Below are 18,955 nucleotides of genomic sequence, written 5' to 3' on the forward strand. Positions count from 1 at the left end.
TTCAGAAGAAAATAGGAGCTTGAGGAGTTGGAGTTCGAGCCAGAAGCGTTGTTTGAGCCAGACATCTAAAACATAAAGGAACAAAGTTTTGATTAGATAAGCAATCCTTAATATAACACCTAAATGAAATATTAAGGCTAGGACCGAACACAATAATTCACAATTTGGAAGAGGGATGTCGTAATCCAATTGCAAATTATTTGAAGGTAGGTAAATGAAGATTTACCAATCCGACCACGAAAAACGAAATGAAGAATTAGGTTTTAAATGAAATGAAATTCCTAGATTCTTTTGAGATTCATTGAACTTTTCAATGACATGTTTAATCTCGAATATGCCCTTCAAGATTGTCACTGGGATACCAAGGATCACAGACAAGGTGTGAATAACCATGCAAATTAGCTTGGTACTCTCGATGTCATTTACCACCTACTCAATAACCACACACGCTCCATTGATCTATGGTAATTATTGAGCTACCATTTGTCGCACTTGTTAGTCCAAGTTAGTGTGTCGGTTAACCACACACACTCCACTAGCGACTTGGCAAGGTGCAAAGTGCAATTTCATGGAATAGCATCATTTTCACATTTTCCTGAAGTAACTAAGATTGGGAATTTATAAAAAAAATAGTTACTTTATAATATTCATTATACTTATTAAAGAGGAATTAATGTCATATCCTACCCGTTTGGCTAACGACCCTCCACTAGTCAATAGTGCAGTGGGTAAGAGTCCCAATGGCGGTCATTTTACAGGCCACTTCCTTAAACACCCCTTATAGACCAGCTTCGTGAATGAAACCTACTAACAGTAAGACTAACTCATCTTATATATATATATATATATATATATATATATATATATATATATATATCAAGGTTGCAGAAATCTCTCGACGTAGGCTAATCAGTGGACTGGGGTCAAGGGATTAATCGGCTAGGCGGGGATTAATTTGGGACCATTAATTATTAAAAAAGTTATTAAAAAAATTAAGAAATATAACATTAATCCTAAAATATAAGTAAACAAATTAACAACTTGATAAATATAACATTAATCCTAAGAATATATATGCCAAAATCATAAATCACTCATGATACAAATGATACATAAAGTTAATAAATCACTCATGAGGTTGGCTGAGTAACTTTCTTTACAGAATTTGAGGAGTTTAGCTCTTGTATTTACCCCTCTTGCCTTTGGCTTTACCTCAAGTGTATCCCAGATCCCTATGAGATACAAAACAAAACAACTATTATTTAGCAGTTTCAGAAACCTAAATTTGAGAGAGAGATTCCATTATAAATGATATTTTACAGATTTAAACAAGAAAGTGAATTATTAAGATGTTTTTGCAGCTGCATCAGATGACATTAGTGGTTTGATAAAGAACTATGAAAATCTATACAAGAAAAGACATGATAATAAAACACATTAGTTGAATTCTACAAGGACAAAATGGTATTACCATGAACTAGTTAAAAAATTGTCAAAAACAAGTGAAATGTGCCTATCTAAAGCCTCATCAAAACAGTCCGACTAGGTCCCTTAGAGTTTGCTTGATCGATTTGGGCCGATTTGGAGTCCGAGTAGGTCCGATTTGGACCGACTTTGACCGATATTGACCAGAGCCGATTCGTTAACCCTCTAACCCTTATTTGTAATCGGTTGGAGGCTGCCTAGCATCTAGGCGCTGATTAATCGGCCGCCTAGACTGATTTTTACAACACTGATATATATATATATATATATATATATATATATATATATATATATATATATACATACATATTAATCTTTTAATATTATAATAGTATAAGGGTTGTATTTTAAACTTTTAAAACTCTAGGGTTTTAGAATTTAATATTTCAAAATTAAAACTTTTAATCAAATTTTAAATTCCGAAACTTGAGGCCAAATTTTGAAACTTTTCTAAACTTCTAGATCAAATTTTAAATAATTAAACTAATCACATAATTTTGGACGTTATCTTAAAATTTGACCATTATGTTTCAATTAGATGAGGATAATCATTACCATAACAGAAAATTCGAATTTTAATAGTTAAAACCATTTAAGGTAATGATCATTATCTAATTTAAGCTTAAATCCAAAAAATTTGCCAATAGACGAACCAACTCTTCGAGTCAGGGCATGGACTCGTCGACTTGGTCCAACTCATCAAGTCAGTCTATGGACTCGTAGAGTTCATTAGACAGAGAGCCAAAATCGATTTTGTTCCAGATTTTGCAAAACACAATAGCATCAAATATAACAGAAAAACAACCTGAATCTGATACCACTGATGGGTTTTGAGCATTACAACATTCTTATGGTGCACATGCAAGCCTAATTGCTTTAAATCTACATTTTTCTCAAGTTATACATGCAAATCAATTTTCCAAAGAAAGAACCCTAATTGCTTTGACCTTCAAGAGCTTATTGTCTCAATTGTTGCACTTTTAATGGGGTCACAAACACCACTTAACAATGGATGAACAAAAGAGAGAGAGAGAGAGAGAGGATGGAGGCTTCACAAATCGGCCAGGTTTTCTTCTAGGGAATCAAGTGTCGATGTTAAGAGCCTTGGGGTTCCTTTTATAGTTGAGCTGCTACTAGGGTTTTCAACTGGAAACCCTAATTCCTTGCTTAGGCGCTAAGCAATCCATAGACTCACATGATAGGCCTTGAACAAAAACTCTATAGGCTTCCCATAGATTTTCGTCCACCCCAAATCAAGAGGATCCATTAGCCCAAACTACAACCATTATTGATTTACATAATCAGTCCCCATTCTTTTAATCAGTCTCTTTTGACCACTAAATTAATTCCAAATTAATTTCGGATCAATACTAATTAAATAATATGATTTCTCAACATATTATTCATATAATATATTAATAAATCATTAACTAAACTCTTTCTCCAAAACTCATCCTATCAAATTGCTATGGTGAAGGAAACCCAAAAGGACCATGCTACTATCGGGTCAAGTACATACCACTTATAGTTATGGGCTTAGACACCTAATCCAACACACTTGATGTAGAGATAGCTGATGATATGACTATTCAGGTTGCGAGGGTCCATCGGGGATGTACACTACAGTTGTTTGATGAGCAATTTTCCATGGATTTAGTCCTCATTCCCCTGCGAGGGAATAAGGTTATAGTGGGTATGGACTGGTTGAGTCCCAATGGGGCAGTGATCGACTGTGAGCAGCAGCTTATGCGGGTTCAGACCCCAAGTGGGGGAGGTTTAGTGATTCAGGGCGAGAGGCCGCAGGGTGGACCGACTTTATGTTCAACAATGAGAGCTAGGTGCTACCTTCAGCAGGGTTACACAGGTTATGTCGCCTATGTTATGGATACTCAGGATAAGGGTAAGGCAACAATGCATGATGTATCGATCGTACGGGAGTACCCAGATGTGTTCCCAGAGGAATTTCCTGGGGTACCTCCGGAGAGACAGGTAGAGTTCAGGATTGACCTAGTCCTTGGTGTGGCTCTGATAGCCAAGGCACCGTATCGGTTGGATCCTCTTGAGATGCAGGAGTGGTCTACATAGCTGCAGGAGCTATTAGACAAGGGATTTATCAGGCCGAGTAGTTCGCCATGGGGAGCCCCGTTCCTGTTTGTGAAGAAGAAGGACGGGTCACACCGGATGTGTATAGATTACTGAGAGCTAAATAAGGTGACGGTGAAGAACCGTTATCCCTTCCAGATGATTGATGACTTATTAGACCAACTTCAGGGTGCATATTGGTTCTCCAAGATTGATCTTTGGTCAGTTTATCACCAGATGCGAGTCAGGGACGATGATGTGCCGAATACAAGATTTAGGACTCGCTATATTCATTATGAGTTCGTGGTGATGCCGTTTGGGCTCATCAATCCTCTTTCCGCGTTCATGGATCTTATGAACTGCGTATGCAGATCGATGTTAGACAGGTCTGTAATAGTCTTCATCGATGATATCTTGGTTTACTCCAAGACTCAGGAGCAACATGAGAAGCACATGAGGGAGGTGCTGGAGACACTGAGGAGGGAGATACTTTTCGCAAAGTTCTCCAAGTGTGAGTTCTCGTTGCGCGAGGTGCAGTTTTTGGGCCACCTTGTCAACCAAAAGGGTATTCTGGTTGATCCAGCCAAGATAGAGGTTGTGATACAGTGGGAAGTTCTAAGTTCTCCATCTAAGATTCGGATTTTCTTTGTCAAGCGGGTTATTATCAGAGATTCATCTAGGATTTCTCCAAGATTGTTGTTCCCTTGACCCGACTGACCAAGAAGTCGGTGACATTACGTCAGGGGCCTAAGCAGCAGGCAGCTTTCGAGACTCTCATGCAGCGGTTGTGCGACGCAATGATTCTGACTTTGACGGAGGGCGTCGACGATTTCGTGGTTTACTGTGACACATCGATCACAGGTATGGGTGCAGTGATGATGCAGCAGGATCACGTGATAGCATACACTTCGAGGCAGTTGAAGCCTCATGGGGCGAACTAACCGACGCATGATTTGGAGTTGGGGGTTGTGGTTTTCACCATCAAGATTTAGCGACACTACCTTTATGGGGTTGTAACGCCCATGTTTCTGGGCTAAGCATTAGTATCATGATGTAATAGTCAGGTCAACCATTGTAACCTATTTTGAAGTAAAAAAGATGAATATTTGAGTAATACGTGAATTATGTGAATTTATGTGCTTATTACTTGTTTATAACGATATAATAAATAAAGGAGAAAAATCAGCGTCAAAAATAGAGTGTTAGATAAACCCAATATTGATTAATAAAGTCGTAGTGGTTGTGAAAAGGATTCCGAACATATAAAGAACGCCGAAATCCGAGTTATAACGAAGAACTTATGACCTATCGAAGTTTCACGACAAAACCGGCACGACGTTGTGTGACGTAAATAGTGAATTTATGATAGAGGACTTTTAGCATTCGTTATCTAAAAAAACTCGTAGTATACATTAAACCGAGAGTGTGCATAAAAAGAACGCCCAATTCTGACTTTGTATGAGGAAGTTATGATTTTTCTAAGATTTGGCATAGCAGTGCACAGCCCGGAATTCGAATTTTAGATCGAGTGGTTTTTGGACAACGTAACCAAAATGAGAATTGAATATCTTATTAATAGGTACTCAACGGCAAAAAGACAGATGAAAACGGAGTCCGTATGTAGAAGTTATGAATTTTACGCAGTCATTTAACAATATAATCTTCTCATACTGTTAAATTTAAAATCAGTCGAGAACTAGCCGACGGAGTCAAAAGTAAAATTGTAGATCTTGTTTTTACCTACGCGTGGATATAAAGAACTTCAAAAACGGAGCTCGTATGCGAAAGTTAAGGATTTTAGAAGTCGGAAGTGTGTTGTGTGAAAATGGGTGACGTGGCACAATCCTCGCCATTGCTTTCTCCCCAAGGTTTGCCACCAGATGGTGACATGTGGCACCAAGAGCCATATTTCACCCTATAAATACAACCCCTTCTACCCTCATTTCTTCACACCTTTTCCATTCTTTCTACTCTCTACTTTCTCTCTCTAAACCTCCCAAACCCCCCCACCCCACCCCACCCTAAGCCCTAGGGAACTCCCCTACCGCTAGAAGAAAGCCCCTGAGCGCTCGACGGTTCCAAGAAGAAGAGCTTTTCAGGTCGGAAACATTGCTCTAGCGAAGCCCAGTTTTTAATAAAAACCCGCTGTAAGTGAGATACGCCTACCATACTATAAATATAGCTTATATATAAATATAATATCGTTATTATGAACCTATAAATAAGATTTATCAGTGATTCAAAGTCATTATGTTGATTGATCTACTTACGGGAATGATGTCTAGGCTGTGATTTAGTGAGGTGTTTAAAGTGGGATTTCCAAACAGTATGCTTCGTATACCAAACGGACCCGACCTCCGATATGATCCTACCTGGTTGTTCCTTACTTGATAGATCATGAAAGTAGACTTTGAGTTAATGATGAATCTAGACTAATAATTAGTCGTAATGAGTATTAGACTAAAATCTAGTGATACTGATACTAGGTTTCGTCGAAAGAAAATAAATTAATAGAAGTGAAGCCCTGTCTGAGTTCGGAATCACCACCTTAACAAGTGAATGCATAGTTACTTTCATCTTACACATAGATATGAATTATTTTATATAAATTACGTGCTATGTGTGCATATTGTCTGAATACTTGTTGTATATGTTGGATGAAAGATTTTATACATGTTTTAAATGATTTAAACTATATATGTAATTTATATCTACAAAATGTGTTGGGTAAAACATGGGTAGATATAATAGTTGGGTGTGATGAAATAAAATTATGAGAGACCTCGATGTTGACGATGTTTCCAGTCATCTAACGGAGTATAGATGACGACCACAAACTTTTCTAGACAGTCCAGTGGAACGCTAGCAGGCTCGCAACCTGTAGGTGTTTGTGAACAATGTGTTCACGGGTGTACTCCATCCCCCATCATGGTTGCCTTAAGGAAATTTATTGTTGAGGAATCCCCTTAGCAGTAGTGTCCATCCCGATGATAATCCTTAGGCTAGGTCCCTTATAATAGGTGTTTTAAGGACATTGATGTGTGTAAAATCAACTAGTTTTAATCCTACTAGCTTAAACACAAAGACGAACACACGAAAGGCAGTGTACCTATCAATTAGCAGTTTAGTTCAGGTAAGTAGGGTATCGAACACAGGGAACGGTAAACAATTAAAAGAAATGCTAATATTATCTAAATAAAACAAGTAATAGAAAGGGGTTTCTGTAGTTTTGTAAGACTAGAAACTTAAACAATTAACTAAAACTTAAACTAAGAAACTAAGAGCAAAGCAAATAAAAATCAAGTAAATTCAATAATAAAGAGGACTTCTGTTTAGGTTCGACTCATTTGTTCCCATGGATGATTTCAATGTATCGGATTAATTCTTCATTAGCTACCGACTAAGATGATTAGTTTCACGTTTGCTATTACTAATCCTTAGGAAACAAATTAACTCAAACAGTGGCCAATTGTCTAAATTAACGGATTTCCTAGTTATTGATTCGGGTTAAATAAGACTTGTAATGGTTAATTAAATTGGCCCTTCAATTAACCTCTTGCTGATGTTCATCAAACAAGCTCACACATTAACTTACCTATCTTCTAGTTATATCTAGTTTCACATTCGCTATTCCTAGACATACAACTATGTGGTCACAATAAATCATATGAAATCAATAACTAAAAGATGTTCATACAACTTAATTACTGATTTATTAACAGAAGAATAGTTAATCTTAACACATAAGGTTCTTTAACAAGCTTAATAAAACATAATCACCAATAAAAATTAATCCTAATCAAATAATCAATCCATGTTCATAAATTCATCTACCTAAACAGAAGTTATGAGTTTTAGCTCATGATTACAGCAGAAACAAGCTCAAAAACAAAATCAATTGGTAATAGCATAGTTCAAACAAGAGATTAGGTAAAGAGTAAACTTGATTTTGCCTTGATTCTCCTTAAAATTGAATATAGGGTTGATTCCCTTGCTTCCCACGCTCCAGCAGCACCTTTAGTCGACAATTGGCCTCCAAGGGTTCATCTATATGCTAGGGTATCGATCTGAAAGTCCCTTTATATAGATTTTCAAAAAACAGAGGTGACTCGTCGAGTCCAGTGACCTACTCGGCGAGTCTGTCACTTAAAACCCGTGTACGGCAAGTCAGCACGTCCAGAATCGCGAATGTTCGAAGTGGCTCGTTGAGTTTACGGCCTACTCGTCGAGTCCGTTTGGAATCAGCATTTTCTCAAAACACGAAAGTCGTCCGAAATTGTGTCTAGTTTTCAGAACATTTTGAATCTCGTCAATCGGAGTTACGGTTCATGAGATATGGCCAAAACACTAACGAAGGGTCAAGCTGTCCAGCAACATCCTTCTTTCTTCAAAAACCAAGATCCAAGCCTCCAATCGCTAGTTCCACTTCCTTTTCCTTCCGAGCATGTCATTATTGCTGAAAAATGAAATTCTAAACTAATTAAGCACCTTTTGTTCATTAAATGAGAAAAAAACAACATAAAGTATTAAGATAATGCATGAATTTTATAACTAAATATGCCCATATCAAAATACCCCACACTTGACTTTTCCTTGCCCCCAAGCAAAACTGAATTTTAGTACACTAATATTACATAAGACAATCCCAATCGAACCCAACCATTATGCCAAGACCGCAACGCATGCATTTGTGTCTAAAGTTTTTCCTAAGGACCCCCCTCAATTCTAAATACTCACAATCCTCATAAACACTCGCCCACTTCTTTTGAACAACGCTCATTTTATGCATCCCTCCGAATCCATCCCCAGAAAACTTTCCTAGCCTCAAGGTATGTTTGGTCAAGCAACCCAAGCATACATTACAATTTTTGATACCACAATGGAGCTCTTTGGAATTCTTCACTTCTTTGTTATTTGATCATTGATTTCTTTGAATTCACCACCTTGTTGTTTGATTTTTGGTATCTTCAACTTTTGTATTTCTTTAGAACTTTGATCTTTTGATATTCACTTTGATTGCGCCAAAATTCTTACAACTTTTCTTGTAATTCTCTCTCTTTTTTTTTTACATGTAACTCACTTTTTTTTCACTCACAACCTACAAGCTTAAGCAAGGGCGCTCAACTTCAACATTTATTGATTAAAGATAAATATTTTCCTGGATACATTTCTGGTACACGATGCTAAACATATTGAGATCCTCAAACTAAGTGAGGTTGTGTTTTTGTCCCATGATTTCACTAGAATAAAGGAGACCACAAATGCATTATAACGTATATTGGCTCAACTAAACATTTGGGTCTTCATGCAATCATCAAATATAACACTAGCATGGAATACTAATTGCTTTTACCATAATTTTCTAAATTAGCCCTAGCAATTTTAATGCAAAAATTTCAAAATTTATCAAAAAGTAACTAAAATTTTAACTAATATAACCAACCCCCTACCCCACACTTAATTTATGCAATGCCCCCATTGCATATTACGCATGATAAAAAAAACATAAAAGGAAAGAGAGAATTGGAACAAACTCCCCGGTGATAGTAGTCGCGAGGTTGATCTTCTTCATGTAAAGCTCCAACTTCAGCTGACTTTGGCATGGGAACAGCGCATCCATGCCTTGGGCGTCAAATCTCGTGTGGTTGACAACTCTAAATATGTGGGAAAAAGCATCTTGGAATCGCCTAGAAATGGTCTTCAAAAATATAGCCAATTGTCGCCTTGAAATGAATCAAATCGTCGACTCAAAGATAAAAGAATGAGCGACTCATCGAGTTTTATGTGGAGACTCGCCGAGTTGAATCGTCATATGGGCAGAAATCGTGAATTTTCGCTGGAACTCGTCGAGTTATAAGGGTGCACTCGACGAGTTTTCGGCTCTGATCGCGCAAATTCTTCTTTCTGCTTCACCTTTAATTTTGTGTTCAAGGAGAGTATCAAGGTAATACAACTCCTCATCTTCTTCGGGGACGAGACTCTTTTTAATCAAATATAAACATCGGACTCAACATATCGCTCTCAAAGTCTTCTAATTTTCTCGTAAATGACTCAACCCCGCACTTTAATGCCCTCACGCTTTAAGAAATCACTCTAATCGCACCCTAATATCTGCAAAGATCAAAGACAAAAAAACCACGTAATAAAAAGGAAAAAGTAATCAAAATTAAAATCTTAAATTATCCCAATAAACTAGAAGTTTAAAAAGAAAAAATAAAAGCAAACTCTAATGGCGGGTTGCCTCCCGCAAGCGCTTCTTTTTGTGCGAGTCTTGAGCTGGACTCTCAACTTAATAAACTTCCAATAAACTCAATGCCAATCCGTCAGTTGCATTAAATATTTTCTTTGGACCAATTTGTAAAATTTGGCTCTTTTCTTCTAAAATTGGCCAAACGAGCTTGAATACATAAAACCCAAGAATTCTGACAAGGGTTGGAACCGGTCGGGTACAAATCAGAAATGGATCGCGCTTCAGAACTTTCTCCAAAGTTGGAATCGTCACCCCATGCTTTGAAACACAAACCGGAAGAACAGGGGACCATATCTAACCATCTATCAAATTTCTTCAAATCTTCATCCGATTCACACTCCTCATCTTCTTGCTCAATTTCCTATACTACTTCCTCAAGAAAAGCATCAAAAGCATCGAGATTTGGAAAATACATAATAAATAAAAATTAAACTACGTAATATATATATATATATATATATATATATATGATAACAATTAGCAAATAAAATTAACTATTTAGAACCGTTCCCTGGCAACTGATGTGTGTAAAATCAACTAGTTTTAATCCTACTAACTTAAACACAAAGACGAACACACGAAAGGCAGTGTACCTATCAATTAGCAATTTAGTTCAGGTAAGTAGGGTATCGAACACAGGGAACGGTAAACAATTAAAAGAAATGATAATATTATCTAAATAAAACAAGTAATAAAAAGGGGGTTTCTCTAGTTTTGTAAGACTATAAACTTAAACAATTAACTAAAACTTAAACTAAGAAACTAAGAGCAAAGCAAATAAAAATCAAGTAAATTCAATAATAAAGAGGACTTCTGTTTAGGTTCGACTCATTTGTTCCCATGGATGATTTCAATGTATCGGATTAATTCTTCATTGGCTACCGACTAAGATGATTAGTTTCACGTTTGCTATTACTAATCCTTAGGAAACAAATTAACTCAAACAGTGGCCAGTTGTCTAAATTAACGGATTTCCTAGTTATTGATTCGGGTTAAATAAGACTTGTAATGGTTAATTAAATTGGCCCTTCAATTAACCTCTTGCTGATGCTCATCAAACAAGCTCACACATTAACTTACCTATCTTCTAGTTATATCTAGTTTCACATTTGCTATTCCTAGACATACAACTATGTGGTCACAATAAATCATATGAAATTAATAACTAAAAGATGTTCATACAACTTAATTACTGATTTATTAACAGAAGAATAGTTATTGTTAACACATAAGGTTCTTTAACAAGCTTAATAAAACATAATCACCAATTAAAATTAATCCTAATCAAATAATCAATCCATGTTCATAAATTCATCTACCTAAACAGAAGTTATGAGTTTTAGCTCATGATTACAGCAGAAACAAGCTCAAAAACAAAATCAATTGGTAAAAGAATAGTTCAAACAAGAGATTAGGTAAAGAGTAAACTTGATTTTGCCTTGATTCTCCTTAAAATTGAATATAGGGTTGATTCCCTTGCTTCCCACGCTCCAGCAGCACCTTTAGTCGACAATTAGCCACCAAGAGTTCATCTATATGCTAGGGTATCGATCTGAAAGTCCCTTTATATAGATTTTCACAAAACAGAGGTGACTCGTCGAGTCCAGTGACCTACTCGGCGAGTCCGTCACTTAAAACCCGTGTATGGCAAGTCAGCGCGTCCAGAATCGCAAATGTTCGAAGTGGCTCGTTGAGTTTACGGCCTACTCGTCGAGTCCGTTTGGAAATCAGCATTTTCTCAAAACACGAAACTCGTCCAAAATTTTGTCTAGTTTTCAGAACATTTTGAATCTCGTCAATCGGAGTTACGGTTCATGAGATATGGCCAAAACACTGACGAAGGGTCAAGCTGTCCAACAACATCCTTCTTTCTTCAAAAACCAAGATCCAAGCCTCCAATCGCTAGTTCCACTTCCTTTTCCTTCCGAGCATGTCATTATTGCTGAAAAATGAAATTCTAAACTAATTAAGCACCTTTTGTTCATTAAATGAGACAAAAACAACATAAAGTATTAAGATAATGCATGAATTTTATAACTAAATATGCCCATATCAAAATACCCCACACTTGACTTTTCCTTGCCCCCAAGCAAAACTGAATTTTAGTACACTAATATTACATCAGACAATCCCAATCGAACCCAACCATTATGCCAAGACCGCAACGCATGCATTTGTGTCTAAAGTTTTTCCTAAGGACCCCCCTCAATTCTAAATACTCACAATCCTCATAAACACTCGCCCACTTCTTTTGAACAACGCTCATTTTATGCATCCCTCCGAATCCATCCCCAGAAAACTATCCTAGCCTCAAGGTATGTTTGGTCAAGCAACCCAAGCATACATTACAATTTTTGATACCACAATGGAGCTCTTTGGAATTCTTCACTTCTTTGTTATTTGATCATTGATTTCTTTGAATTCACCACCTTGTTGTTTGGTTTTTGGTATCTTCAACTTTTGTATTTCTTTAGAACTTTGATCTTTTGATATTCACTTTGATTGCGTCAAAATTCTTACAACTTTTCTTGTAATTCTCTCTCTTTTTTTACATGTAACTCACTTTTTTTTCACTCACAACCTACAAGCTTAAGCAAGGGAGCTCAACTTCAACCTTTATTGATTAAAGATAAATATTTTCCTGGATACATTTCTGGTACACGATGCTAAACATATTGAGATCCTCAAACTAAGTGAGGTTGTGTTTTTGTCCCATGATTTCACTAGAATAAAGGAGACCACAAATGCATTATAACGTATATTGGTTCAACTAAACATTTGGGTCTTCATGCAATCATCAAATATAACACTAGCATGGAATACTAATTGCTTTTATCATAATTTATCTAAATAAGCCCTAGCAATTTTAATGCAAAAATTTCAAAATTTATCAAAAAGTAACTAAAATTTTAACTAATATAACCAACCCCCTACCCCACACTTAATTTATCCAATGCCCCCATTGCATATTACGCATGATAAAAAAAACATAAAAGGAAATAGAGAATTGGAACAAACTCCCCTGTGATAGTAGTCGCGAGGTTGATCTTCTTCATGTAAAGCTCCAACTTCAGCTGACTTTGGCATGGGAACAGCGCATCCATGCCTTGGGCGTCAAATCTCGTGTGGTTGACAACTCTAAATATGTGGGAAAAAGCATCTTGGAATCGCCTAGAAATGGTCTTCAAAAATATAGCCAATTGTCACCTTGAAATGAATCAAATCGTCGACTCAAAGATAAAAGAATGAGCGACTCATCGAGTTTTATGTGGAGACTCGCCGAGTTGAATCGTCATATGGGCAGAAATCGTGAATTTTCGCTGGAACTCGTCGAGTTATAAGGGTGCACTCGACGAGTTTTCGGCTCTGATCGCGCAAATTCTTCTTTCTGCTTCACCTTTAATTTTGTGTTCAAAGAGAGTATCAAGGTAATACAACTCCTCATCTTCTTCGGGGACGAGACTCTTTTTAATCAAATATAAACATCGGACTCAACATATCGCTCAAAGTCTTCTAATCTTCTCGTAAATGACTCGACCCCGCACTTTAATGCCCTCACGCTTTAAGAAATCACTCTAATCGCACCCTAATTTCTGCAAAGATCAAAGACAAAAAACCACGTAATAAAAAGGAAAAAATAATCAAAATTAAAATCCTAAATTATCCCAATAAACTAGAAGTTTAAAAAGAAAAAATAAAAGCAAACTCTAATGGCGGGTAGCCTCTCACAAGCGCTTCTTTTTGTGCGAGTCTTGAGTTGGACTCTCAACTTAATAAACTTCCAATAAGCTCAATGCCAATCCGTCAGTTGCATTAAATATTTTCTTTGGATCAATTTGTAAAATTTGGCTCTTTTCTTCTAAAATTGGCCAAACGAGCTTGAATACATAAAACCCAAGAATTCTGACAAGGTTTGGGACCGGTCAGGTACAAATCAGAAATGGATCGCGCTTCAGAACTTTCTCCAAAGTTGGAATCGTCACCCCATGCTTTGAAACACAAACTAGAAGAACAGGGAACCATATCTAACCATCTATCAAATTTCTTCAAATCTTCATTCGATCCACACTCCTCATCTTCTTGCTCAATTTCCTATACTACTTCCTCAAGAAAAGCATCAAAAGCATCGAGATTTGGAAAATACATAATAAATAAAAATTAAACTACGTAATATATATATATATATATATATATATATATATATATATATATATATATATATATATATATATGATAACAATTAGCAAATAAAATTAACTATTTAGAACTGTTCCCCGGCAACGGCGCCAAAAACGTGATGTGTGTAAAATCAACTAGTTTCAATCCTACTAACTTAAACACAAAGACGAACACACGAAAGGCAGTGTACCTATCAATTAGCAGTTTAGTTCAGGTAAGTAGTGTATCGAACACACACAGGGAACGGTAAACAATTAAAAGAAATGCTAATATTATCTAAATAAAACAAGTAATAGAAAGGGGGTTTCTCTAGTTTTGTAAGACTAGAAACTTAAACAATTAACTAAAACTTAAACTAAGAAACTAAGAGCAAAGAAAATAAAAATCGTGTAAATTCAATAATAAAGAGGACTTCTGTTTAGGTTCGACTCATTTGTTCCCATGGATGATTTCAATGTATCGGATTAATTCTTCATTGGCTACCGACTAAGATGATTAGTTTCACGTTTTCTATTACTAATCCTTAGGAAACAAATTAACTCAAACAGTGGCCAGTTGTCTAAATTAACGGATTTCCTAGTTATTGATTCGGGTTAAATAAGACTTGTAATGGTTAATTAAATTGGCCCTTCAATTAACCTCTTGCTGATGTTCATCAAACAAGCTCACACATTAACTTACCTATCTTCTAGTTATATCTAGTTTCACATTCGCTATTCCTAGACATACAACTATGTGGTCACAATAAATCATATGAAATTAATAACTAAAAGATGTTCATACAACTTAATTACTGATTTATTAACAGAAGAATAGTTATTGTTAACACATAAGGTTCTTTAACAAGCTTAATAAAACATAATCACCAATTAAAATTAATCCTAATCAAATAATCAATCCATGTTCATAAATTCATCTACCTAAACAGAAGTTATGAGTTTTAGCTCATGATTACAGCAGAAACAAGCTCAAAAACAAAATCAATTGGTAAGAGCATAGTTCAAACAAGAGATTAGGTAAAGAGTAAACTTGATTTTGCCTTGATTCTCCTTAAAATTGAATATAGGATTGATTCCCTTGCTTCCCACGCTCCAGCAGCACCTTTAGTCGACAATTGGCCTCCAAGGGTTCATCTATATGCTAGGGTATCGATCTGAAAGTCCCTTTATATAGATTTTCACAAAACAGAGGTGACTCGTCGAGTCCAGCGACCTACTCGGCGAGTCCGTCACTTAAAACCCGTGTACGGCAAGTCAGCACGTCCAGAATCGCGAATGTTCGAAGTGGCTCGTTGAGTTTACGGCCTACTCGTTGAGTCCGTTTGGAAATCAGCATTTTCTCAAAACACGAAAGTCGTCCGAAATTGTGTCTAGTTTCCAGAACATTTTGAATCTCGTCAATCGGATTTACGGTTCATGAGATATGGCCAAAACACTGACGAAGGGTCAAGCTGTCCAACAACATCCTTCTTTCTTCAAAAACCAAGATCCAAGCCTCCAATCGCTAGTTCCACTTCCTTTTCCTTCCGAGCATGTCATTATTGCTGAAAAATGAAATTCTAAACTAATTAAGCACCTTTTGTTCATTAAATGAGAAAAAAACAACATAAAGTATTAAGATAACGCATGAATTTTATAACTAAATATGCCCATATCAAAATACCCCACACTTGACTTTTCCTTGCCCCCAAGCAAAACTGAATTTTAGTACACTAATATTACATAAGACAATCCCAATCGAACCCAACCATTATGCCAAGACCGCAACGCATGCATTTGTGTCTAAAGTTTTTCCTAAGGACCCCCTTCAATTCTAAATACTCACAATCCTCATAAACACTCGCCCACTTCTTTTGAACAACGCTCATTTTATGCATCCCTTCGAATCCATCCCCAGAAAACTTTCCTAGCCTCAAGGTATGTTTGGTCAAGCAACCCAAGCATACATTACAATTTTTGATACCACAATGGAGCTCTTTGGAATTCTTCACTCCTTTGTTATTTGATCATTGATTTCTTTGAATTCACCACCTTGTTGTTTGATTTTTGCTATCTTCAACTTTTGTATTTCTTTAGAACTTTGATCTTTTGATATTCACTTTGATTGCGCCAAAATTCTTACAACTTTTCTTGTAATTCTCTCTCTTTTTTTTACATGTAACTCACTTTTTTTTTCACTCACAACCTACAAGCTTAAGCAAGGGCGCTCAACTTCAACATTTATTGATTAAAGATAAATATTTTCCTGGATACATTTCTGGTACACGATGCTAAAGATATTGAGATCCTCAAACTAAGTGAGGTTGTGTTTTTGTCTCATGATTTCACTAGAATAAAGGAGACCACAAATTCATTATAACGTATATTGGCTCAACTAAACATTTGGGTCTTCATGCAATCATCAAATATAACACTAGCATGGAATACTAATTGCTTTTACCATAATTTTCTAAATTAGCCCTAGCAATTTTAATGCAAAAATTTCAAAATTTATCAAAAAGTAACTAAAATTTTAACTAATATAACCAACCCCCTACCCCACACTTAATTTATGCAATGCCCCCATTGCATATTACGCATGATAAAAAAACATAAAAGGAAAGAGAGAATTGGAACAAACTCCCCTGTGATAGTAGTCGCGAGGTTGATCTTCTTCATGTAAAGCTCCAACTTCAGCTGACTTTGGCATGGGAGCAGCGCATCCATGCCTTGGGCGTCAAATCTCGTGTGGTTGACAACTCTAAATATGTGGGAAAAAGCATCTTGGAATCGCCTAGAAATGGTCTTCAAAAATATAGCCAATTGTCGCCTTGAAATGAATCAAATCGTCGAATCAAAGATAAAAGAATGAGCGACTCGTCGAGTTTTATGTGGAGACTCGCCGAGTTGAATCGTCATATGGGCAGAAATCGTGAATTTTTGCTGGAACTCGTCAAGTTATAAGGGTGCACTCGACGAGTTTTCGGCTCTGATCGCGCAAATTCTTCTTTCTGCTTCACCTTTAATTTTGTGTTCAAGGAGAGTATCAAGGTAATACAACTCCTCATCTTCTTCGGGGACGAGACTCTTTTTAATCAAATATAAACATCGGACTCAACATATCGCTCAAAGTCTTCTAATCTTCTCATAAACGACTCGACCCCGCACTTTAATGCCCTCACGCTTTAAGAAATCACTCTGATCGCACCCTAATTTCTGCAAACATCAAAGACAAAAAACCACGTAATAAAAAGGAAAAAAATAATCAAAATTAAAAAATCCTAAATTATCCCAATAAACTAGAAGTTTAAAATGAAAAAATAAAAGCAAACTCTAATGGCGGGTTGCCTCCCACAAGCGCTTCTTTTTGTGCGAGTCTTGAGCTGGACTCTCAACTTAATAAACTTCCAATAAACTCAATGGCAATCCGTCAGTTGCATTAAATATTTTCTTTGGACCAATTTGTAAAATTTGGCTCTTTTCTTCTAAAATTGGCCAAACGAGCTTGAATACATAAAACCCAAGAATTCTAACAAGGGTTGGGACCGGTCAGGTACAAATCAGAAATGGATCGCGCTTCAGAACTTTCTCCAAAGTTGGAATCGTCACCCCATGCTTTGAAACACAAACCGGAAGAACAGGGGACCATATCTAACCATCTATCAAATTTCTTCAAATCTTCATCCGATCCACACTCCTCATCTTCTTGCTCAATTTCCTATACTACTTCCTCAAGAATAGCATCAAACGCATCGAGATTTGGAAAATACATAATAAATAAAAATTAAACTACGTAATATATATATATATATATATATATATATATATATATATATATATATATATATATATATATTTATGATAACAATTAACAAATAAAATTAACTATTTAGAACCGTTCCCCGGCAACTGATGTGTGTAAAATCAACTAGTTTTAATCATACTAACTTAAACAGAAAGACGAACACACGAAAGGCAGTGTACCTATCAATTAGCAATTTAGTTCAGGTAAGTAGGGTATCGAACACAGGGAAAGGTAAACAATTAAAAGAAATGCTAATATTATCTAAATAAAACAAGTAATATAAAGGGGGTTTCTCTAGTTTTGTAAGACTAGAAACTTAAACAATTAACTAAAACTTAAACTAAGAAACTAAGAGCAAAGCAAATAAAAATCAAGTAAATTCAATAATAAAGAGGACTTCTGTTTAGGTTCGACTCATTTGTTCCCATGGATGATTTCAATGTATCGGATTAATTCTTCATTGGCTACCGACTAAGATGATTAGTTTCACGTTTGCTATTACTAATCCTTAGGAAACAAATTAACTCAAACAGTGGCCCGTTGTCTAAATTAACGGATTTCATAGTTATTGATTCGGGTTAAATAAGACTTGTAATGGTTAATTAAATTGGCCCTTCAATTAACCTCTTGCTGATGTTCATCAAACAAGCTCACACATTAACTTACCTATCTTCTAGTTATATCTAGTTTCACATTCGCTATTCCTAGACATACAACTATGTGGTCACAATAAATCATATGAAATTAATAACTAAAAGATGTTCATACAACTTAATTACTGATTTATTAACAGAAGAATAGTTATTGTTAACACATAAGGTTCTTTAACAAGCTTAATAAAACATAATCACCAATTAAAATTAATCCTAATCAAATAATCAATCCATGTTCATAAATTCATCTACCTAAACAGAAGTTATGAGTTTTAGCTCATGATTACAGCAGAAACAAGCTCAAAAACAAAATCAATTGGTAAAAGCATAGTTCAAACAAGAGATTAGGTAAAGAGTAAACTTGATTTTGCCTTGATTCTCCTTAAAATTGAATATAGGGTTGATTCCCTTGCTTCCCACGCTCCAGCAGCACCTTTAGTCGACAATTGGCCTCCAAGGGTTCATCTATATGCTAGGGTATCGATCTGAAAGTCCCTTTATATAGATTTTCACAAAACAGAGG

Source organism: Lactuca serriola, chromosome 3 (genome assembly GCF_051521515.1).
Source record: "Lactuca serriola cultivar US96UC23 chromosome 3, Lser_US96UC23_V15, whole genome shotgun sequence".
NCBI lineage: Eukaryota > Viridiplantae > Streptophyta > Magnoliopsida > Asterales > Asteraceae > Lactuca > Lactuca serriola.